At 34.1% G+C, this 26044-nt stretch overlaps 1 protein-coding gene across 1 annotated transcript in view; it reads left to right on the top strand.

Moving 5' to 3' along the window:
• The window catches only part of ZNF804A (zinc finger protein 804A), a 340633-nt gene that overhangs the window by 267831 nt on the left and 46758 nt on the right, over positions 1–26044 (top strand). The gene's annotated exons all lie outside the window — the stretch shown is intronic.

A 26044-nucleotide genomic window follows, 5' to 3' on the forward strand; every position in this document is an offset into this window, starting at 1 on the left:
CATATATTTATCAAAGTTAAAATTTAACATAGTTTTCCATTGAAAGGATTTTGGATTTAAACTACTATGAAAACATGTGAAAAAAAGATTGAGTGTGCTACAAATGGTCCTAGGTTATTGACTGAGTACTTAATATATCTATGATTTTGTTCATTTTAATATTTTCATTTTATTGTCAATTATAAATCCCAGATTAATTATTACTATCAATTATAAATCCTAGATTTTTCAACACTCTATGTAAATGAGTTTTAAATAGTAGTAATGTTATATTTGTAATTAATACAAATTCCGCTTTCTAATATACCTTATATTTACCAATGCAACTTCATTCATTGTTTAGCTAACTTGATACAATACACAGTATTAGCATTAATTTATAAACATTTTCTATTTTAGCTATCACCCTCAAATACCATGCCGAGTACTCATTTTGATATGAACTTAAAGGTACATTTTTAAGCAGTTGAACCTGCCCTAACTTTTTGTTATATCAGAGTTATTTATTTTAAGAAAGAAAAAGTAGGGAAAGTGATCATGTTAAACGATAATGAACCAATTGTGTGTACTTCCTTTGCTGTCAATCCTGCAGTCGTTCATACCAACTACACTGTGCTTGGAGAGGATGGTGTAGGGAAGAATTTAGCCTTCAATTACATACTTCACCGATTAATGCATACTTAGCTTAATGATCTGTCCTTGCCTTTCTTTCCCCTGGTAGTAGATCTGTTGGCCCACTGGTTAAAGGAAAGGTTTTGATGGAAATATTCCTTTTCTTCCATAAAAATACATACATATAAGTATATCATTCCTTGATTTGAACATTAACATTCATTAGGAAATCGTATTATTTTGTGATAATGTTACTGACATTTGTTTTATCAAATAATTCTGGAATGCTGTTTTGAAAGAGTTTAAGTCTGAGAAAGTCATTCCTCTGATTTTTCCTATGTATCTAAAAGCCTGAGTATATTACTACACATATGTCTCATTGTGTAAAGTAGGTATTTGGAAATGCATGTGTGTTTTAAGAATATCTATTATCATTTGCAAAAGAATGCTTCATTTAGCCATATGGCTGTCTTGAAGATAAAACTTACTAAAGTTAGCCCAAGGGCATTTTCAGTTTCTTGTTCTTAGTGAACTTAGTATACTATATATTCTCTACAGAGAAGTTAAAGGGAATTTGGGCTGGATCTGGCTTGCAATTTTGGTATTCTAGAGGTCCACCTTTGACAATGCTCAGAGTGATCAAATCCTAAAAACAGCTACTCGATCAAAATACTCATAAACTCTGGTAGACAGCACAGTCCTAATTGATTAATTCAATGTGATATGATGTTCCAGAAGCTAAAAAGATTAAAATCTATAGAATCTTTTATGCCTTCCCCGTAAGATAATAGTGCCTCTTTGAGCGTGTCTTCCTAGAGAATGCTCTCCTTTTTCTGAACAAATACTTCGTCGCTATGACCATCAGTATATACTTCTACCACATGACTCTAACACATTGGTCACTTTGAATGAAGTAGAGGGGGAAACAGATTGGATATAGACAATTCAGATTTTTCTCTCTTGAGAACTTGAAATTGGGATGTGATTAAAAAGAAAAAAATGCCTAATGTCTGATAATGGCTGTACTTGACACTTAAAAATGTAGGGATTGTTCAGTGGTGAAGTTGATTAAAAAGCTGAGAAAGCTGGTTTGCATAAAGAGAGAACAAAACAAACTTACAAGAGAACGAGATACAAGTGACCCTGTGACAATTGAGAGTATGGAAATAGCAATTTTGATTCCTAATGACCTTCAGATTCCTAAAAGCTGTCTTTCCTACAACTTTTATGCAGATCCTGTCCTTGAGTTTTGAGAGACATTTCAGCTTGCTGCTAATAAACATACTTAAGACAAAGCAAATGAGCAAATAAAACTAAAACTCCAGCTTAATGCTTATTAATACCTGCAACCAAAAAAAGTCTCTTCATAAAATATTAAGCTCTCTGAAGATCAAAGCAATCTTTTTGGTTTCCTATAGAAAATACCTTTACAAGAAACAGGTACAGGTTGAGTGTATCTAATCTGGAAAGCTGAAATCCAAAATGCTCTAAAGTTTGAAACTCTTTGTGCGCTGAAATGCATGATGCTCAAAGGAAGTGCTCATTTGGACATTTCGGATTTGGGACTTTCGGATGTGGGATGCTCAGCTGGGTACCTATAATGCAGATATCCCAAAATCTGAAAAAAAAATTTCTGAAATCTAAAATACTGGTTCCAGCATTTCAGATAAGGGACTCTCAACCCATATACTCAAAATCCATATGGCCTTCAAATTCCTAAAAGCAGTCTTTCCTACAACTTGTATGCAGTAAGTGTCACTTAAGCACTTAAGTGTCATATGGGTACTTACATGGAATTAGAGCACTTCCTGAATGGAATTAGAAAAAGGCAAATTGTGCATACTTTTGATGCATTCATTTCCTACAGAGATATGATACCAAGGGCCAATAAGTGAATGGAAAAAGGGAGGAGGATTTATTAATGGAATGAGTTCTAACCCTGTCTCTTACCAGCCATATGACTTTGGGTTAAATAATCAAATGCCCAATGAACTCAACTGTCTATTATTGGGGAAATTAAATGAGAGAATGTACATTAATATGCATTGCAGAGTACATGGAAAATAGTAAAAGCTTAATATTTAATAAGTTTTTATTATTATTACTAAATTTTTTTTCTCCTAGAATGTTTGGGACACTGACAGTTTGCCTTTGAGACCATTCTTTATTTAGGCCTCCCAATGAGGATCTGTTTTCGTTTCATGTAGGCTGATAGGGTCTTTAAAACACATCCAGGTAATCTGGACCTAAGAGCTGTTGTGAATGCCTCATATATCTTTGCAAATCTGTTATGACAGAATATGTGTTGCTTTGAACTCTAAACTTCAAAGGAAATTCGGTTTCCTTTCATCCACATTCTCTTTGCATAACTTTAAAATCTCTCTCACTTATCACTAAGACTTGCTAACAGAGGGTTAAAAAGAAAGAAGAAATACAGGGGTACAGATATGATTACAATAGCTCACAAATTACAGTATCTTTGTTTGAATTTTTTTTTAACTTTGTAACTCAAAAGATGTTCGATTGTAACCCTTTTAGGGCAGGGACTCTTTCTTACATGCCCTTATCTTCCCGGTATCTAGTGAAGTGTCTTGCACAATTTAGACACAATTAATGCTGCTATATAAATAAATGTAAAAAGGCTAGAATCAAAATTCATTTTGAGATTTTATATTTTATATTCTCCAGAGTAAAGCAAAGTGTAATGCTTTCATTTTTAAGGTTACAGATATATGAGATTAATCTTTCTTTGGAAAATGGAAAATGATGAATATGACACAGGATAGTGGTTACTTCAAGGGGTGATGTAGGGTGACGGGATACCATAGGAGACGTAAGTATGTGAAATATGTTCTAATTCTTAAACTGGATAGTGGTATCAGAGATACTCAACTTAGTTTATAATGCTTTATATGATTGCATAGATCAAATACTGCATAATAATTCATTAAAGGAGGAAATATCATGAAAAAATCCAATATTTTGATCTCATACTCTCTGAAACTCTGCTAACTCAAATATATATAAACTGGAGAATTATAATTAGTGCTATTGTTAACTCTTCCCTGTGCCATTCAAGTCGTTCACTGTTTCTTAAAAAAATACACAATTTAGACACCCAATTAATGCTGCTCATATATGTAAATGTAAAAAGGCTAGTGTCAAAATTCATTTTGAGATTTTGTAATAAGTCAAAATTTTGTGGTAGGTAACAGCTTCAAAAACCAAAATGATCTATTTATGGATTTAAACTTAGATAAAACTATTTGTAAGGAGAATATTACATATGAGGTTGGTGTGGCTGTTATAAGATGAATGAGTTATTCGAACATTCATAAATGTCCATCCTTCATAAGAGTAATGCTACTGATGATAATAATAGCAACAATTTACATATAATATATGCACTCTATAAAATTCTTCACATGCATAAAACCATTTAATCTTGATATAGTTTGGATTTACATTGTTTTTCCATGTGAGAACATGATTTAAGAGCAAATAACACTTTCAGAAATGCCTTAGAATTTTCACTTTCATCAGAAGAGCATACAAGATACTCTGAAGGACTCTTCTACTACAAAATAAATAGATCTTTCACAATACAATTTTCTTAATTCAGTTGCTGAGTTCCTATAAAGGATGATATCTCCAAAGAGCCCCTGCTACCAACACCACCCTTGGAGGCTGAGGAGTAGGAAGCTACTGGCTAAAACTTGGACCTACAGTAATAATCACCTACAAAGAGTGAAATTGAATGAAGAGTAGATACCACTGTGAGCTTTGTAACCTGGAAAGTGAACTGTGGACAGCAGTTGGTAAACTCTGATGATGATTTCTGGGTTAAGATGAAAGCTGCACTTAGGTCTTGACTGAAACATAGAAATTACTCCAGCAAAAAAAAAAAAAAAATCTCAATTTAGATTTTCCACTGAATATTATTAACAAAATAGGAATTCACAGCCAAGGTTTTAAAAATAAACATATATATACCAAGAGAAAAATCGCCAAGAGTGAGAATTAACAGGAAAAAATTACTTGGGTATTGGATTCATTAAATACAAAATACAATATACATGTATGTATGAAAAGTTTAAATTAGTAAAAAGTATAACAAGAGTAACATCAAAGAACCTTTTAGAAGGACAGTGATGAGTTTTATAATGAACATGTAGAAATGTCCTAAAAGCAAACCGTAATTGTTTAAAATTAAATAGTTTAAGAAAATAAAAGATTAGTTGATTTAATATTTTAGTTTAGTTTACTAGGGGAATAAAAACAGATGAAGAAAAATAAAGTAGGAAATGAAAGACCTTTATCAAGAATTACTCAGACTGTATCACAAGGAAAGCAAGAGCTAAAATCTTATATGTATCCAGAGTGAAGAAATAGATGATTTTCAAAACAGAATAGAGCAACCTAGAATTTGAACACAAATTATCATTCAAGAATTAAGAACTAATGAAGACCTACTTCTAGTTTCTTTTGAAAAAGATTGAAAAAGCTCACTAGTTATTAAAGGAAACTAAGATACAAACTGCGTTTAAAAGTAAATGTTTTCATTAAAATGTTGTAAATATCTTTCATTAGATTGGCATTTATTTCATAAAATTTAGTAAATATATATGAAAATCTATTTTAAACCAAGAATAAATCTTACTTCTGATCAGACAAAAGCTATCTAACTTTCATATGAAGAAACATCAGTCTTTGTGATGAAATACCAAACACATTCTTTTTAGGATTATGGATAAAACAAGAATGCCACTATTCTTTGAACAGTATACTGAGGTCGTAGAGCAAAAACAAATGAACAACAAAATAGGGATTAAAATGCAGAAACAAAGCTGTCATTATATTATTCACAGATCCTATGATAGTCTAATGAGAATTTGAAAAGTTGTCTGGCTATTATATTGCATTTCTGGACTTGCACAAATTTTGAGAAAACAAAAACAAAATTAAATACCAATGAGAAGAACAATAAACCATATATGATAAACCTAAATGATAAACCTAAAAATGCCATACAACTTTGAATTAGGAAAGTTAGAAAATTGTTTTTAAAATGCATTAAATGGAAGGACAAAAACCTGTTCACATATACATATAAAAATAGACATAATCATAGAGACACCAATTTGCCCCAAAACTGACCTCAGATTCAACAAAGCTTTTAGTCTAAATGTCAGTATTTTTTTGTGATGAACTTCTCAAGCTGATTCCAAAATTTTTATATAAGAATGAATACGGTCCTGAAGAAATAACTAAAAGTGGTGAGATCTTGCCTAACAGTTACCAAGACTATTACATACAGTTCTGCATTCTGAAGATGTGTTTTGTTGATACAGGTATAGACAGATTGATGAATGGAACAGAATATAGAGCTGTGACACAAAGATTATATTTAGAAATTTATTAAGTGACAGGAGCAGAAAGCAGGTCAATAGTGAAGGGATATACTTTCCAAAACTCTTTATTTGATGATTGATTATTCTTATTTTTAAAAAAGAGATTGATCTTTTCTTCCTAGAGTAAACAAACAAAATCAATGTCAGATGAAGAGTTTAAAATTAAAGAGGTTAAAATGGAAGTCAAAACTTTATATATTTTAGGAACATATCTAGGGAATTATTTTTGTGACATTGGGGTATATAGGTAAAATTTATAGAAGTATTAAAAGCACATGCCTGTAATCCCAGCACTTTTGAAGACTGAGGCTGGCGGGTTGATTGAACCCAGGAGTTTGAGACCAGCCTGGGCAATATAGTAACACTTTGTCTCTATAGAAAATACAAAAATTAGCTGGCCATGAAGGGCCATGCCTGTAGTCCCAGCTATGCAGGAAGCTGAGGTGGAAGGATCGCTTGAGCCTGGGAGATCGAGGCAGCAGTGAGCCATGATCGCACCACTGCATTCGAGCCTGGGTGACAGAGCAAGAACCTGTAAACAAACAAACAAACAAACAAACACAAAGTGTTGTGTGAAAGTTTTGTAAGTTTAACTGCATGTAATATGATATTTGTTACTAGAAATTTGTAATAACATAAAAAGGCAAGCCAGAAATTGGGAAAATATAACTGCAACTTACAAAACCAAGAAGAATTTAGTATTATGATTTTATTGTAGAAATATGAACACATACGAAAAATAGAAATGGCCCAGCAGAAAACTGAACAAAAATATTTGAGGACATTTTACAAAAAAGGAAACACTAAAGGCTTATATGTGTATTAAAAATTGTTCAAAAATAAGCGACAGTTTTACAACATAGATTTAAAAAAGGTTGATAATATCAAGTGATAATGTGGATGAATAGAAAATATTACACATCATTTTTGAAAGTATGATTGATTTAGCAACTCAGGAAAACAATCTTGTAAATTTATATATTAACATATTACAAGAAAACAAATCCCTAATGTTAATTCTAATAGGTATGAACAACAATATTTGTAAATTAATTAGGATATATTCACAAAATGCAAAATTATTCTGCAGTGCAAATTAACTGTAGGTATGTGTTTCATGAAAGAATCTTAGAAATAAAAATAGTGAACAAAAGATTGCAAAGACTACACCTTTTTTATATTCTTCAAAGTGAAGTAAAATGTAATGTTTTCATTTTCAAGGATACAGACATGATTAATCTCTCTTTAGAAAATGGAAAATGATGAATACAAAACTCAGGATAGTGGTTACTTCAAGAGGTGATGTAGGATGATGGGATACCATAGGAGACGTAACCATGTGAAATATATTCTAATTATTAAACTGGATAGTGGTATCAGAGTTATTCAACTTAGTATATAATGCTTTATGTGATTGCATACATCTCACATCACATACTACATAATAAATCATTAAGCCAGGAAATATAATAAAGCAAATATTATGATATCAAATTTCTGCAACTGTCCTATTACAGATATAGAAGCTGTCTTAATTTCAGGGAAATACTAACTCAGTAGTAAGTGGAGAATTATAATTGATGCTATTGTTAACTCTTCCTTGTGCCATTCAAGTCTTTCACCGTTTCCTAAAAAAAATTAAAATATCTCCCCTGTTCAGTAATTATCAGAATAATCTTGTTTCAAATTTCGTTTTGTTAAACTTTAATCAATATTAAAATAAAATTTTCTATGAAAAATCAAAAGGCAGTGGCATATTTCCATGTCTCTTTCTCTTTTATCATCTGCCCATACCAGCCTCTTTTTATTAATGTAAACAGTGCTCAGATTTCTGTCACACTTATGTTCTTATAGCATGTTTTATCCAAAAGCCCAGAGAAGCACAGGATTTTATTAATGCACACAAAATTTGATTTTATGCAGATAAATGTTAAATGCAAATCATTATCTTAAGCTACATTTGCACTAATAGTTAAATTATTATTGTAAAAACATAGGAAATAGATTTACATAACAGGAAATACAGTATTTTAAGGATAACTACACATCTCAATATTCTAGGATGGTCTCACTTTCTACCACTGTCCTGATTTAATTATGAAAAGTCCCTATTTGGATAATAAATAATATGATCACAATATGTATGTTTGTGGAAAAGCAGCAATGTTTTTGGATACTTTTTAAAAAGATGGAAGTCTAAAGGCAATGGCCTAGTTAATGTGACTCTTCATGCTAATATAATGTAAAGTTAAGAGCTATGTGTTAGATAGAGTTTGGATATTTTTGCCCTTGGAATCTCATGTGGAAATTTGATCCCTGATGTTGGAGGTAAGACCTAAAGGGAAGTGCTTGGATCTCTGGGCTGATCCTTTATGAATGGCTTGGTGCCATTCTCATGGCAATGAGTGAGTTGTCACTCTTACTTCCCAGGAGAACTGTTTGTTAAAAAGAGCCTGGCACCTCCTCCCTCTCTTTCTTGTGCCCTCTCTGGCCATGTGATCTTCCCGTGCTGGCTCCCCTTCTCTTTCTACCATGAGTGGAGGCAGGCTGAAGTCCTCACCAGAAGCAAATGCTGCCCTCATGTTTCTTGTACAGCCTGCAGAACTGTGAGCCAAATCAGCCTCTTTTCTTTATAAATTACTGAGCTTCTGATATTTCTTTATAGCAACACAAATGTACAGAGACAGTGTCCATCATAAACCAGCAATATGTACTTAATTCTCAATTTCAAACTTTCTAAGTGATTCTTTCATATAACAAGATAATTAAAATAGTTCTCAGTAAAGGTATGTCACTCTGAATTTTAGTCATTGACATTAAAAAAAAAAAAAAAGGAAAGCTCAGAATCAGGTAAAGAGAAAAAAATTTCCTGTAGACTTCTTCATCTGCCCTTAAAGTAAAGCCATAGTTGCGTCTGTCCTCTCACCTGGCAGCCTATGGGCAATTCAAAGTTATTTTCCCTGTAAGAGATTTGTCACACTGATGCTATGAAGAGATAGAAAAGGGAATGATTGCCTTATTGCTGCTGCCCCTCAAACATCTTGATTTTTGCTTTAGTGGTTTCAATGTAACTGAAATACCTCCCAACAGGCACTGAAGTGACCTTCACTTCAGCAAGTCAAGATTCCGTGCTTTGCAGCATGCTATTTTGTTCTGCCCCAGAGGAAGTCAAGGTGAGGCCAGGTTGTTGGAATGTTTTGTTTCTGCCAGGACTTCTATTGCTATAGAAATGAAACAGATTTAGCCCCAAATTTGAGCATTTCATAATAATTTAAACTGCTGTTTAGTGATCTGACACTTAAAGGAATTACTTCTTGATATTTGGTAATAGAAATATTCATCTGTGGGGAAAAATGTACTAAAGCTTAATTTAAAAGTAGGAGATACTGGCAAGGTAATGCGCAATACAATCACTTCAAATATCTTCCCTGGGATTTTTTGGTGTGTGTGTCGTGCGTACTTCAATCTAATTGAACTTCTGATGGTTTTTATTTTAGCCATTTAGAACATTGTTCTCTTAGAACAAATTAAAGACATACAGTTTGCTCCTACAGAGCCCTCAAACCCAGAAATATTTTTGCTCCAAGAAATGCACACAGGCACACACATTTACATATATATAGCTAATTATAAAAATGTCCTATTTTGACATTTCTCATTTAAAGCCATAATTGGGATTGAAATAAATTGTATATTTTGTCTTGAGTATGCACCAGACTCTGGACAGAAGAATCATTTCTAGCATCTGAAATGTTGCCATTTTCGTACACCTTCCCCAAGTCAACCTTATGGTTCTTCCTTCCCTTCCTTCTGCCATCTCCTTTCAGGTGGATGGCTGTCTATTGACTCAGCCCCTGTTGAGGGTAGGGAGCAAAAACTAAAACTGCAAACAAAGATTTCTGTCCTGTTACCTAAATATAATTATTCCCCACCAAAAGAAAAAAGAATGCAAGAGATAAATGCATCTAATTTTACGGATTTCATTTTATAAATTCAACTAAGCACTGTAATCCAATAAAAGTCCTACCACGTTGAGTTTTTACCACTAAAACTTTTATATGCTTTAAAAAAAAACTATAAGAAAGCCAATTAGAGTCAACGTGATGCATATTTATTTTTATTTTAATAACCATTTATTAACTCTTGGAAGTATATTTCTCTTATAGTTTACATGATGACTTGGTTGGTGGGATCAGTGAAACTGTACAGCTTTATTTTACTATTTTATTTTTAATGCACTTTTTAAATGACCATCCTTTAACAAATACACTTTCTAAGAATAAATCTGTTTGGGGAAATAGTTTGTGAATTTATTGTATCCTTTATTCTGTATAGATTTACTAATACTTTATTTTATTTTAAAGAAATTGAGACACCTTCTGGGAATTATTCTTAGTAAGTTCAAAATTTTAAGGAGAAAATTCATCCAGGAAAAAATATGCAAAATCTAATATTACCATCATGTGGAGATTTGAGAAGGGTACATTCCTAGAATCAAAATTTTTATCTCCTACTAATCCTATCAAGAACCAAACCTTAAATTATCTGCTGAAAGGATTATCTCATAATATATTTAAAATTCTCCTGGCACCTATAGAAACTAAGATGTTAGGATGTTTTGCTCTCTATGGTAAGAGATAGATATGGTAAATAGCAAGAAAACTTTAATTCTAGTTGAATATGAGAATAACCAGAGAAGTTTTTAAAAATAGCATTCCCAGAGTCTGGTTTAGGTCCATGCTACCTTCTTTCTTTGAAGCTTTCCAGAAAATTATAGTTTGAGGCCAAGGTTTGAAAAGAGAGTCAAAATGCCAAGGATCATGAGGTTACTGTTACTTCCCCTTTGATGACGTTTCATCCTTCTATGATACAGAAGAATAGTGAAGTACATCTCCACTTGTTTCAGAATTCTTGTTGAAAAAATAATATGAAGAAAATAAAGAGAGAAACAAAGAGAATGGAGAGAAGCAGTTAAGCAAGTGTATTGTGTTCTTTCCCCAGGCATTGACCCATAGAAGGGGAGACGCATTACAAAGATACAAAGAAAGTAGGGACTCTGGACAGAAAGTGTCTTTTGGGCAACTTGCTCCACACCAATTTGTAACTCAGCCAATATCAATCTTAATTTGACAGCAGAATGTGTTATGCAACAAGTTTGTTGGTTGGCCTTCCCAGATTGCTGTGTTTAAATTTTCCATTAATGTTGCCAAGAGTTTCTCTTTTACTCTCTTTAGAGGACTAATAAGATAACTGATTTGAGACCTGGTGATCCTGCTATGGACAACAAAGAAATGCAGGTAGATTATGTGAGCCAAAGAGTAGGACTGAGGGCACAACTAGACTCAGAGATGTCTATTTTACCAGGAAGAACTACCACAAAGCTGGGTTTGAGTCACCTGAAGAAGGTTACTGAGTCTTCAATCAAAGTTGTAAAAATATACAATGGGCTATACTAGCTTCCGACTTCAATAATGGAGGCAGCAATATGATATGTGATTAGAGGAATCAGGTATTTTATATAGAAAGCGTAAGGATTTTGGTTGTCAAAAGGACTTATAAGCCATCTCCTGGCCCTCGGCATGCCCTCAAACAAAGAATATTTGGAAGGAGCAAGGATCATAAATAAGAAATTGAAGATACTTAGAAGTTATCTCAAAAAACTTATCAGTAAATTATGTATTTAAAATATGTTGAAATACTATTTATTTTCTACAAGTCAGTGGAGGATGACTCAGGTAAACATGAAGGTAATTTATTTAAAAAATAAGAAAGCAAAAATGTATTTTCACATTTGTGATGTATAGAAATTTTTCACCCAATATGGTTACATATTTTACCAATGAGCCCTATTATTATTGTTGATAATAAAAATATTTGTTTTTTTAATTCTTTAAGCTATGACAATCACCAGACCATACCCGAATTTTCAGAAATTTTCAAATTATATCAAATTTGATCATGAATAAAGTCTATGGAATGGTTCACTTATTATGCTTACCTATCGTAATATTTACCTATATTTAAGAATAAGATGAACTACACTTAGAAGTCATCAACTAGTGTCTTAAACATAACTCACTCACAATAACCTGGATAATTTATGATAACAAATTATGTCTATACTACTACAAACAAAATGATGCCTCAGGGAGTACTAGAAACAAAGAAAACAAGATATATTTGTGTGTGTTGTGTGTGTGAGAGAGAGAGAGAAAGAGGAAAATAATCTACATTCTTTATTAATGAATACAAATATTTGCAATCTTGGTAATTTGAGGTTGAAAATACTATAAATAATTGGTATCTCCATGAGCATCTTTGACAAACGAGAGTTCTGACAGTCTTTAACTCACTTAAATTATATAAAATAGACTTCTTTATTATGGTCACACTGTAGGAAAGGAGAACATAGTGAAGTTTTCAACCTCATTTCCAATAAACATTTCTTTCTTTTTTCTTTTTTTCTTTTTAAGCTTTTATTTTATCACTCTTATCAAACACACATCAGAAAGCATACCAACCATGCACCTATGGTAAATCAATTTACAACAAACTGAACAAGGCAATTGTGTTTACAGAAAAAGTCTTCAGCAAACAAGTATGCAATAGAGTCAACTGAAACACATTGTTCATACTTTTTAGGAATATAGGAAGGTGAAAAATAAAAGTCCTTTGCTGTTCAGCAGGAAAAAGAGTCTAAAAGACTTGAATGGAAATCAGAAATTTAGGGATTTGAGAAAGTAATTTTTTGGTACTGACACACATCTACATATATAGCCCCACTTAGTTTTTGTTTTGTTTTTGTTTTAAACAAAACCTCACAAACAATGAGACATCGCAAAGAATACAGAACCATAGTGCCAAGAAATGCCAAGACGAATATGCTACTGAAACATCTGGTAGAAATGTTACAGACAACTATTCACTATGTATTGTAACATTCTTGTGGTTCTGAGGTGAAGTTAAATCAACAGGAGAGATTACTGCTTGTAACTGGCTTTGGTTTAAGTGATTTTTCACATTTTTTTCTAAGCATACCTTCTTATCAAAAATGTAGCAATTACATGTTACTGAGGGAAAATAGTACTAGGTTTTAATATTTGCAACCAACTACTTCAGCTGACACAGGATGCCATCAACTGTTAAAATTTATTGATCGTAATTAGATTTTCTAAGAGTGATCAACAGATAGCAAAGATGGAGTCCTTTTGGGAAAAAATAAAATCCCTTCTACCCCAGATTTATCACTGTTAAGAGGTTATAAAGGAATGTTAAATTATTTAAGATATTTCAAAAAAAAATTAGGAATGGAAGAGTAAGTTATGCTGGAAAAGATATGACAGCTTTACCCTAAGCAAAGTAAATCATCTACAGAGATGGAGCTTAGCTTTTTTTATTACAATAAACATACTTCCATAAGGTGCTGTAACTGTGCAGCTAGTTCTTTTCTTTGTACAAAATTATTTTTACTGAATGTTTCACTCATCTATGCTTTTTCAAGCTGCTATTGTTAAGACACATTTTTTTAAAAAAAATTAGACTTGGGAGAAGTTATAATATAGGCAAACACAAGCTATTGTGTAACCTAGTATCATCAATTCTTCATTTATTGAAATTCTTTTGAGTCTTAGTAATCAATTATTCTGTGGGCAGACAACTTTTTTTTGAGATCTCATGTTTCTTAGTCTGTTGTGTGCTGCTGTAACAGATGACATTGAGACTGAGTATTTGTTTGGATAGAAATTTATTGGCTGACATGTCTGGAAGCAGGGAAGTTCAAGATTAAGGAGACAACATCTCCTGAAGGCCTTCTTGCTGTGTCATCCCATGGTGGAAGGCAGAAGGGCAAGACAGAGCAAGAGGGTGCCCAGTTCACTCTTTTATAACAACACCAATACCACCTATGAAGGCAGAAGCCCTCATGGCCTTATCATCTCTTAAAGGTCTCATCTTTAAATATTGTTAAAATGACAATTAAATTTCATAAGAATATGATGAATTCAGAATATGGAAAAGAATGAAGATCATCGACATTCAGGAGATAGTTGAAACCCAATCCAAGAATTCTAAGCAATAAAATAAAATGATACAGGAAATTATAGGTGGAATGTCTATTTTAAGAAAGAATCAAAACGAGCTGATAGAGCTGAAAAACTCACTTCAAGGACTTCAGAATACAATCCCAAGTATTAACAGCAGAATCCACCCAGCTGAGGAAGGAATCTCAGAGCTTGAAGGCCTACTCCCTGAATTAACTCAGTCAGACAAAAATAAAGAGAAAAGAATAAAGGGGAATGAATGAAACTTCTGAGAAAGATGTGATTATGTGAAGAAACCAAGTCTGTCACTCACTGGCATCCCTGAAAGACAGGTAGAGAAAACAAGCAACTTGGAAAACGTACTTCAGAATATCATCCATGAAAATTTTCCCAAACTTACTTAAATTTGAATCAACATTCAAATTATGGAAATGCAGAGAACAAGATATTACATGAGAAAACAATCTGCAAGACACATAGTCATCAGATTCTCCAAGGTTAAAATGAAAGAAAAACTATAATACTAAAGGCAGCTAGAGAAACATGGCAGTTCACTTATAATGGAAGCCCCATTAGGCTAATAGCAAAATTGTCAGCAGAAACCTTAGAAGCTAGCAGAGATTAGGGGTCTATATTCAGCATTCTTAAAGAAAAGAATTACTAAGAGTTTTTTTTCTTTATTAGTCTAGCTAGCCAAGCCAAGCTTCATAAACAAAGGAGGAATAAGATACTTTTCAGACAAGCAAATGCTAAGGAATTTCATAATGACCAAATAACTACCAGACCTGCCTTACAGGAGGTCCTGAAGGGAGTGCTAAACATACAGGAAACACTATTATTAGCCACTACAAAAACACACTTAAGTACATAGAACAGTAACCCTGCAAGGTAAGCATGTAAACAAGTCTATATAATAACATCTGACAATATTATGGCAGGAACAAATCTTCACATATCAATACTACCCTTGAATGTAAATAGGTTAAATGCCCCAATTAAAAGGCACAAAATTGTAAGTTGGATAAAAAGCAAGACCCAGTGGTATGCTGGTTTCAAGAGATCCATCTCACATGCACTGACACACAAACACTCAAAGGAAAGGGAGTGGAGAAAAATGTACCAAGCAAAGAGAAAACAGAAAAAAGCAGGGGTTCCTATTATAATTTCAGACAAAACAGACATTAAAACAACAAATATCAAAAAAAGACAAAGAAGGATATTATATAATGGTATAGAGCTCATATCAACAAGATGATTACAAGAAGATCTAACTATGCTAAATATGTCCACATGCAACACGGGAGCACCCAGATTCATAAAGCAAGTTCCTAAAGACTTATGAAGAAAGAGACTTCAATAACCGTAACATAATACTGGAAGAATTCAATACCCCACTGACAATATTAGACAGACCATTGAGGTAGAAAACTAACAAAGATATTCAGGACTTGAACATAACATTTCACCAAATGGACCCAATAGATATCTATAGAGCACTCTACCCCAAACAACGTTATATACATTCTTCTCATTTTCACATGGCACATACTCATGATCATATAAAACAATGCTCAGCAAATTAAAAAAAATAATAAATTGAACCACATTCTTACAAAATAGTGAAATAAAAATAGAAATCAATACTAAGAAACTTGCTCAAAACCATATAGTTACATGGAAATTAAACAGCCTGCTCCTGATTGACTTTGGGTAAATAATGAAATTAAGGCAGAAATCAAGAAATTATTTGAAACTAATGAGAAGATGCAACATACCAGAATCTCTGGGACAGAGATAAGGCAGTGTTAAGAGGGAGGTTTATAGCACTAAATACCCACATTAAAAAACTAGAGAGGTCTCAAATTAGCAACCTAATGTCACAACTAAAGGAACTAGAGGATCAAGAGCAAATCAACCATAAAGCTAGCAGAAGAAAAGAAATAACTGAAATCAGAGCTGGATTGAAAGAAATTGAGATATAAGTAGCTACATAAAAGATCAGCAAATCCACAATTTGGTTTTTGGAAAGAATAAATAAGATAGATCACTAGCTAGACTAACAAAGAAAAACAGAGAGAAGATCTCAAATAACACAACCAGAAATAAAAACAAAGTATATTACTACTGACCCCACAGAAATACAAAAAGATCTTCAGAGGCTACTATAAACATCTGTGTCCACACAAGCCAAAAGAAATGGATAAATGCCTAAACACATACAACCATCCAAGATTGAACCAGGATGAAATTGAATCCCTGAACTGATCAATAATGGATTCTGAAAATAAATCAATAATAAAACGTGTACCAGCCAGAAAAAACCCAGGACCAGACATATTCAAAGCCACATTCTATGAGACATATAAAGAAGAGCTGGTACCACTCCTACTGAAATTATTACAAAAGAATGAGGAGGAGAGATTCCTCCCTAACTCTTCTATGAGGCCAGCATCATCTTGATATCAAAACCTGGCAGAGACACACACACAAAAAAGAAAATGTCAAGCCAATATCCTTGATAAAATAGTTGCAAAAATCCTCATCTATGAAAAATCCTTTTGAATAGATGCAAAGAGCTCCAAATCCAACAGCACATCAAAAAGCTAATCCACCACAATCAATTAGGATTTTTCCCTGGGATGCAAGGTTGGTTCAACAAATGTAAGTCAATAAATATGATTCACTATATAAATAGAACCAAAACTAAAAAAACACATGATCATCTCAATAGATGAAGAAAAGGCATTTGATAAAATTCAACACCCCTTCACATTAAAAACCCTCAACAAACCAGGAATTGAAGGAACATATTTCAAAATAATAAGGGCTCTCTATCAAAAAACCCACAGTGAACATCATACCAAATAGGCAAATGCTGGAAACATTCCCATTGAAATCTGGAAGAAGACAAGGATGCACTCACTCACCACTCCTATTTCACATAGTACTAGATGTATTTTACTAGCCAGAGAATTCAGGCCAGAGAAAGAAACAAAAGGCATCCAGATAGCAAAAGAGAAAGTCAAACTATCCTTGCATGCAGCCAATATGATGTTATACCTAGAAAACTCCATAGTCTCTGCCCCAAAGCTCCTAGATCTGATAAACAACTTAAGCAGTTTCAGGATAAAAACTCAACGTACAAAAATCAATAGCATTTCTATACATCAGCATACAAGCTGAGAGCCAAATCATGAACACAACACAGTTCACAATAGCTACAAAAGGTATAAAATACCTAGGAATATAGGTAACCAGGGAGGTGAAAGATCTTTACAATGAGAATTACAAAACACTCCTCAAAGAAGTCAAAGATGACACAAACAAACGGAAAAAGATTTCATTCTCATGGGTAGGAAGAATTGATGTTGTTAAAATTGCCATACTTTCCAAAGCAACTTACAGATTTAGTGCAATTCCTACCAAACTACCAATGATAGGCTTCACAGAATTAGAAAAAAAAACTGCTGTAAAATTCATATGGAGCCAAACAAGAGCCCAAATAGCCAAGGCAACCCTACTTAAAAAAAAAATCTAAGCTGGAGACATCACATTACCCCTTTTTAAACTACACTGTAAAACTATGGTAACCAGAACACCATGGTACTGATACAAAAACAGAACCATTGACCAATGGAACAGAATAGAGAACCCAGAAATAATGCTGCACATGTACAATCAATCTTCTTTATACTGTATACAAAAATTAACTCAAGATGTATTAAAGACTTAAATGTATAACCTAAAGCCATAAAAACCCTGGAAGATAACCAAGGAAATAAATATAATTCTGTACATAGGCCCTGGCAAAGTTTTCATGATAAAGACCCCAAAAGCAAGTGTAACTAAACCAAAAATTGACAAATGGGATCTAATTAAACTAAAGAGCTTTGTATGGCAAAAGAAATTGTCAACGAAGAAACAGACAACCTGCAGAATAGAAGAAAACACTTGCAAACTATGCATCTGAAAACAGTCTAATATCCAGAATCTGTAAGGAAGTTAAACAAATTTACAAGAACAAAAGCAAACAACCCCATTAAAAAGTAGGCAAAAGACATGAACAGACACTTTGCAAAAGAAGATATACACATGGCCACCAAGCATATAAAAAATGAACATCACTAATCATTAGACAAATGCAAATCAAAACCACAGTGAGATACAATTTCACATTAGTCAGAAAGGCTAAAAATCAAAAAAACGACAGGCTGTAGCAAGGTTGCTGAGAAAAGGGAACACTTACACACTGCTGGTATGAAGGTGAACTAGTTCAACCACTGTAGAAAACGGCTTGGTGATTTCTCAAAGAACTGAAAGCAGAATTAACCTTTGACCCAACATTTTCACTATTGGGTATATACTCAAAGGAATATAAATCTTCTACTGTAAAGGACACACATGCTTATGTTCATCACAGCACTATTCACAATAGCAAAGACAGGAAATCAAGCTAAATGCTCATCAAAAGTAGAGTGGATTAAAAAAATGTGGTACACTTACACCATGGAATCCTACACAACCACATAAAAGGATGAGATCATGGCCTTTGCAGCAACATGGACAGAGCTGGAGGCCATGTATTAGTCTGCTTTCGTGCGGCTGATAAAGACGTACCTGAGACTGGGAAGAAAAAGAGGTTTATTTGGACTCATAGTTCTGTATGTTCTGAGGAGGTCTCAGAATCATGGCTGGAGATGAAAGGCACTACTTACATGGTGGCAGCAAGAGAAAATGAGGAGGAAGCAAAAGTGGAAAACCCCAGTAAACCCATCAGATCTTGTGAGACTTACACACTTTCACAAGAACAGTACAAGAAAGACCAGGCCCCATGATTTAATTATCTCCCCAAGGATCCCTCCCACAACATGTGGGAATTCTGAGAGATACAATTTAAGTTGAGATTTGGGTGGGACACAGCCAAATCATATCATTCCAACCGTGGCCTCTCCAAATCTCATGTCCTCACGTTTAAAAACCAATCATGCCTTTCCAACAGTCTCCCGAAGTCTCAATTCATTTTAGCATTACGCCAGAAGTCCACAGTCCAAAGTCTCAACTGAGACAAGGCAAATGCCTTCCATCTATGAGCCTGTAAAACCAAAAGCAAGCTAGTTTCTTCCTAGATACAATGGAGGTACAGTTATTGGGTAAATACAGCCATTCCAAATGGGAAAAATTGGCCAAAACAAAGGAGTTACAAAGGCCCGTGCAAATCTGAAATCCAGCTGGGCAGTAAAATCTTAAAGCTCCAAAATGATCTCCTTTGACTCCAGGTCTCACATCCAGGTCACGCTGATGCAAAAGGTTGGTTACCATGGTCTTGTGCAGCTCGGCCCCTGTGGCTTTGTAGGGTACAGCCTCCCTCCCAGCTGCTTTCACAGGCTGGCATTGGAGTGTCTGTGGCTTTTCCAGGCACACAGTGCAAGTTGTCAGTGATCTGCCATTCTGGGATCTGGAGGATGGTGGCCCTCCTCTCACAGCTCCACTAGGCGGTGCCCCAGTAGGGACACTGTGTGGGGGCTCCAATCCCACATTCCCTTTCTGCACTGCCCTAGCAGAGGTTCTCCATGAGGGCCCTGCCCCTGTGGCAAACTTTTGCCTGGGCATCCAGGCATTTCCATACATCTTCTGAAATCTAGGCAGAGGTGCCCAAACCTCAATTTTTGACTTCTGTGCACCTGCAGGCTCAACACCATGTGAAAGCTGCCAAGGCTTGCGCTTGCACCCTCTAAAGCCACAGCCCAAGCTGTATGTTGGCCCCTTTCAGCCATGGCTGGAGCAGCTGGGACACAGGTCACCAAGTCCCTAGGCTGCACACAGCCTGGGGACCTGGGGCCTGGTCCACAAAACCACTTTTTCCTCCTAGGCCTCCGGGCCTGTGATGAGAGGGGCTGCCATGAGGGTCTCTGACATGGCCTGGAGATATTTTCCCCATGGTTTTTGGGATTAACATCAGGCTCTTTGCTACTTAAACAAATTTCTGCAGAAAGCTTGAATTTCTCCCCAGAAAATGAGATTTTCCTTCCTATCATATAGTCAGGCTGCAAATTTTCCAAACTTATATTCTCTGCTTCCCTTATAAAACTTAATGCCTTTAACAGCATCCAAATCACCTCTTAAATGCTTTGCTGGTTACAAATTTCTTCTGCCACTTACTCTAAATCATCTCTCTCAAGTTCAAAGTTCCACAAATCTCCAGGGCAGGGGCAAAATGCCACCAGTCTCTTTGCTAAAACATAACAAGAGTCACCTTTGCTCCAGTTCACAATGGGTTCCTTGTCTCCATCTGAGATTACCTCAGGCTAGACCTTATTGTACATATTGCTATCAGCATTTTTGACCAAGTCATTCAACAAGCCTCAAGGAAGTTCCAAACTTTCCCACATTTTCCTGTCTTCTTCTGAGCACTCCAAACTTTTCCAACTGCCTGTTACCCAATTTCAAAGTTGCTTCAACATTTTCAGGTATCTTTTCAACAAACCCCACTCTTGATACCAATTTACTGTATTAGTCCTTTTTCACACTGTTGATAAAGACGTAATTGATAATGGGAAGGAAAAGAGGTTTAGTTGGACTTACAGTTCCAAATGGCTGGTGAGGTCTCGGAATCATGGTTGGAGGTAAAACGCACTTCTTACATGGTGGTAGCAAGAGAAAACGAGGAGGAAGCAAAAGCAGAAACCCCTGATAAACCCATCAGATCTTGTGAGACTTATTCACTATCACAAGAACAGCACAGGGAAGACTGGCCCCCATGATTCAATTACCTCCCCCTTGGTCCCTCCCACAATACATGGGAATTCTGGGAGATACAATTCAAGTTGGGATTTGGGTGGGGACACAGCCAAACCATATCAGGCCACTATCTTAAGTGAAACACAGGAACAGAAAACCAAATACCACATGAAGTCACTTATAAGCGGGAGCTAAACATTGAGTATATATGGACACAAAGAAGGAAAAAACAGACACCAGGGCCTACTTGAGAGTGGAGGGTGGGAGTACGGTAACAGTTGAAGAACTACCTATTGGGTACTATGCTTATTGGGTTACAAAGCAATCTCAATAAGAAACCTCCTCTACATGCAATTTACCTATATTACAGAACTGTACATGTACCCCTGAACCTAAAATAAAAATTTTTAATGAAAATTTAGAAAATTTTACTATGTAAAAATAATTCTGCATAGAATTTACTTTGGGACATACTTAAATATGATTATTTAATTATGATAATAAGCACACGAAAGTAATTATAAAATTTTCTCTGAGAAGTAAAGCAGAATTTCAAGTGAAGTTATCCATGAATTTTTCCTAACCTCCACCTCAAATTCTACTACTCATTTCCATTCTCTTCCTAGGTTTTGAAAATCAAATGTGTAAGAGATGTAATATATGTGTGGCTATTGAAAAGCACATGCAGAAACCATTTTCAGGATATGGTATGCTGTGCCCTTGGCTCCACTAAAGCATCCATCTTGTTATTTAGATCCCTTGCTCAATTTGGTTCTCTGATCTCTCTGTTGGTATGTATTCTAAGCATAGGCATCTCATCCCAAAGTGATGGATACAAACTTTGAAGAATTTTACCTGAATCTACACTGCAGTGCCATAAAGTTTAAACATCAGTATGTCAAAATCATGGAGTCCAGAACTACTCCTAAGTTCTAAATGCTGCCTAGAAAAAGAGAACAGAGTTTCAGGCACTGGAAACTCAGGGATTTTGCTGTTTTTATTGTTGTTGTTTTACTTATTGGAGGCATAAAAAAGAAGAAAAAATGGTAGAAAAGTTAGAACATGAGAAGGGAAGAGAATACCTATCCTCTGCTTTTCTTAGTAAATTAAATTGCTGTTATACACTGATTTTGTTCAAAGACTAAATTTTAAAGCTATTTACATTTCATGAATTTCTATTTCTTTTCACTTTTTATAAAAAGTGTTTGTGTGTATGTTTGTATAATAAGTTTGTGATCTGAAAAAAAACCCTGTTTATTTTACCCTAAAAACAAAACTTTTTTCTGTTCCGTGTATGTGTGCATATTTTAGATAGACATTATTTTGCACTCCACATTATTCACTCCAACATTGTCAACAGCATGTATTTTAGTTTCTGCAAAATTTGTTTAATAATCATGTTAATGGATTCACAATTTCTCTTCATGTATTTTTTTTTTCTTTTTACTTAAACATTTCCCATTGTTTGATTTGAGTTTCTTTCAGTATTTAAATTTTGGGATACTGATACTTTCTTCAGACTTAATTTTTTAACCTTGTTTTAAGACTCTGAAAATGAATATGAAATAGAGAAATTATGTTAATTTTTCTTTGTTTTATAAAATGTACGATAATCTAATTGAGACCTGATGTACTAATTTTCTAGAAAGCAATTTTCAAAATGGTCACACATGTCAGAACTTCTATAAGAAATTTTATTTTTATTATTGTCAAAATAAATATATTTAAGTGCCATTAATCATTTGATTGGAAATTTAATTACTAGTATAAAAATAACACTTCCCTGCACGTTCTGCACATGTATCCCAGAACTTAAAAAATAATAACATTTGAAATAATTTTTATATTAAAGCTGTAGTATATTAAAAATATGTATGTTAACATGCATATATTTGTTTCTTTAAGTACAGATATAGATATATATTATTGAATATTAAAGCTGCCCACACACATACATACACACATTTGTGTGTATGTGTTTTGGTAGGAAAATCATTGTCACTGCTACTTAATGTTGCTTCTTATTCAATTGCATCCCTCACTAAATACATGGTACCTAAACATACACCAGAAATGCACATAAAATACATTAAATTCAAAAGTCTATTGAAACATATATCTCAATACAAAAATCATTTTCTTCATATGGTTTTTACTAAGTAGGAAACTTAAACATGAAATGATACAATTATTCCCCCATTTTCACACCTGCTTAAATTTTTTCTAAGTGTTTTTGTAACAATTTGGAAAATATTGCCCATTTACTTAGTCCAGGATAACTGCTTGTATTTTTATAAAACAAGCAGATATTAATGTGGAGAGGTTGATACCACTTTAGTGATATTCCTTGGGATAACCAAAGATAACGGTCAGATCATTAGCATGATGAGTTCCAATCAAGGAAAGTATGATTCATGTCACAAAAATCTGCTAACAAAATCCTCCACCCAAGGTTAAAAAAACTTCTTTTCATAGCTGACTGGTAATTTTTAAAAATGTAACTGTGTTGCCTTATTCAACAAAAATATTTGCTAAAAGCTTATATGACTTCGTTGATAAGAAGAAATGCTAGATGTTAACCCCCAACTTTATTTTCACCACAGACATTGCTGTGGGCTGCAGAAGCTCATTTGCCCTGGAGTCCTTAAGGAAAGCTATCAACAATGTTGCAGTCCAAATGTAATTCACATAGTAGGTTCAAGTAAGACTGCAAAAGTAAAGTGAGTTCAGTTTCTGTTTCTTAGAAGCAAATGCTTCTTGGAACTGAATGGCACTAAAGAATATATGAGAAGCAAAGAGAAAATGGAAGCACATAGAGGCTTTAGACCTCATTAACCCTGGTTGTATAGGAAGAAGCCATTTTTGCTCAATCATATATATTCTAAATATTTATTTTCTATTTTGTAACTGTAACTCTCCAAGATACTTCACTCTATTTACTAAATAATGATTAATAGTAATCATATTAAAATATAACAGTCCTTGAGAATAAATTGGTTTCCTTCCAAAATTAATTATTCCTTAAAATTCCCTTCAGTTAAAAAAATTGATGTTTGATATAATTATTTAAATAGTTTTTATCTGATTTATTATATTCTATAATATCTGGTTCATTATATATTATATATAACATATAGATTATTTACACTGTAGTATATGTGTCAAATATATATATTACATATTATACATCTATGTTATTCATATACTATACACATTATATGTTGCACATAAACGCAGATACCTACACTTAATCAAGGAGGTTTTACACCATGGATACCACCATTGTGAGAACAAAAGATAAAATAGTGAGCAATACAACCACAATCTTGGTTTACTTCCTCCATTTCCCACAATTAGATCTTGTATTAAAAATTCAAATTAATATAAGCCAGAAACCTTGTTTCTGCAGGCTTTGGAAATTTACCTTTCTTTAATGCCAAGCTGACATTCTCCATAGGTCCCACTATGGTTGTCAGCAGGAAGTTTATTTTTCCTGTCCCCTGAACAAAGTATTGCAATGATTTCTAAAATATGGTTAAATATTTACAAAGCTGCCTGGATTGTTCTTTGTCACTTTAGTCTTGCTCTATACTCTGGTTTTACTCCTGGCATCTGAACTCAGAGTATCTTCTTCAGACAGTTATGTCTTCCACTCCATTACGTTATACCAATGTTGGCAGGGGGCTCTACAGAAGTCTCCTAAACTTAGTTAAAATCATAATGGAATGCTTAATAAAATTTTACTGCATTCTGCTATTTGGAAAAATTACAGAGTAAAAAAGAAAAACTCAACATGTCTATTTGACATATTATTTCTGATGTTTACAGGTCTGTAGGGAACCACTAACTGTTATTCTTTTTTTCTCAGCCTCCACTCTACTTGACAAAGGGTCCACTTTTTTCTCTGATTTCAAAGCACAGTCCTATGTTCTTTCTACCCAGACTCTAGGGTACTGAAACTAAATTAATGGAAAACATATTTTTTGTTTGCTAGTCTTGTCCATATTCTTTATATACCTAACAATCGACAAAGAATTAACTTTATCCAGGATTAACAATATTTACATTTTAAAGAGGAATAGTGTCTTTCTTAGTTATCTAAAAGCTCATTAATTTAAAATTATAAATTGACGTGACCTTGACCAAACCATTAGTCACATTGCAGTGTGTATCCTAAAACAAAAAATTACTTGATATCAACATTTCTAGAAAAACCAAAACTGCTTGTATTAGAAAAATGTGCTCAAGTTGTGGAAATAACAGAAAGAAATTACAAGGAGAAAAACAAAAGACCTATTTGACAGTTTACTACTGAATTCTTTATACGTGGGTAACATAGGTTTTCTGCAGGAACTTGCCTTACTTCTCTTCATCAATGTTTATTTTATAATTACTAGTTTTGAAAACCAAAGCAACATTTCCACACTAATTTTGCTCTTTTCAATGAGATTCTATTACAAAGAACATTAATATGTCACATAGAAAGCAATTTTCTCTCAAATTTTTATCACCTAATAAATATTTGGTGAGAAAAGTGTTCCTAAAATACCAATCTTTGTTCAGTAATTTTAGCGGAGCCCAGCCCCATGGTGTGTCAGCAGTCAGAGTTAGAGAAAAACAAGGGTAATGTGCATTTTTTGGGTCGTTGAAAGACTGTGTGGGCTCAATGAGAAAGGGTGAGAAATGACAGAAGAGGAAAGATACCATTAGCATTTTTCGCTTCCACCTTCTATTCCTCACATTGTTGTGTTCTTTTTTTTTTTTTTTTTTTTTTTGATGGAGTCTTGCTCTGTTGCCTAGGCTGGAGTGCAGTGGCTCGATCTCGGCTTACTGCAACCTCCGCCTCCAAGGTTCAAACGAACCTCCTGCCTCATCCCCCCAGTAGCTGGGATTACAGGCACGCGCCACCATGCCCGGCTAATTTTTGTATTTTTACAACATACAGGGTTTCGCCTGTTGGCCAGGCTGGTCTGGAACTCCTGATCTCAGGTGATCCACCCAGGCCGGCCTCCCAAAGTGCTGGGATTACAGGTGTGAGCCACTGTACTCAGCCGTGTTCTTTATTTGAAAGCAAATATACACACAAACCTGAAGTCCTTACCTCATGTCTCTTTATCATAAGGGTGTTTTAATTCTGCCTGGTTGTATTTATGATTATATTTTGTTCATTATTGCCTGTGTTGTAATCAATATTGATGGTTTCATTGTTTTTTCATAAAGAAAAATTATATAAAGGAAGGCTAG

Source organism: Gorilla gorilla, chromosome 11, assembly GCF_029281585.2.
Source record: "Gorilla gorilla gorilla isolate KB3781 chromosome 11, NHGRI_mGorGor1-v2.1_pri, whole genome shotgun sequence".
In the NCBI taxonomy this organism is placed as follows: domain Eukaryota; kingdom Metazoa; phylum Chordata; class Mammalia; order Primates; family Hominidae; genus Gorilla; species Gorilla gorilla.